Below are 312 nucleotides of genomic sequence, written 5' to 3'. Positions count from 1 at the left end.
CTCTCTCACACTCTCTCTCTCACACTCCCACTCACACTCCCACTCACACTCCCACTCTCTCACACTCACTCACACTCACTCACTCTCTCACACTCACACACTCACACTCTCACTCTCACTCCCACTCACACTCACACTCTCTCTCACACTCACTCACTCACTCACACACTCTCTCACACACTCACACTCACACACTCACACACTCACACACTCACACACTCACACACTCTCACACTCTCACACTCACTCTCACTCTCACTCTCACTCACTCTCTCACTCACACTCACACTCACACTCACACTCTCACACTCA

General features: G+C 51.3%; 1 protein-coding gene across 1 annotated transcript in view; it reads right to left on the bottom strand.

The window, feature by feature from the left end:
- fbxl5 (F-box and leucine-rich repeat protein 5) overlaps positions 1–312 on the bottom strand; it is a 28,782-nt gene that overhangs the window by 24,844 nt on the left and 3,626 nt on the right. The gene's annotated exons all lie outside the window — the stretch shown is intronic.

Source organism: Sinocyclocheilus anshuiensis, unplaced genomic scaffold (genome assembly GCF_001515605.1).
Source record: "Sinocyclocheilus anshuiensis isolate Anshui unplaced genomic scaffold, SAMN03320099.WGS_v1.1 scaffold1514, whole genome shotgun sequence".
Taxonomy (NCBI): Eukaryota; Metazoa; Chordata; class Actinopteri; order Cypriniformes; family Cyprinidae; genus Sinocyclocheilus; species Sinocyclocheilus anshuiensis.
The sequence above is the reverse complement of the archived record's forward strand: the minus strand, read 5'-3'. Positions and strand labels throughout refer to the sequence as shown.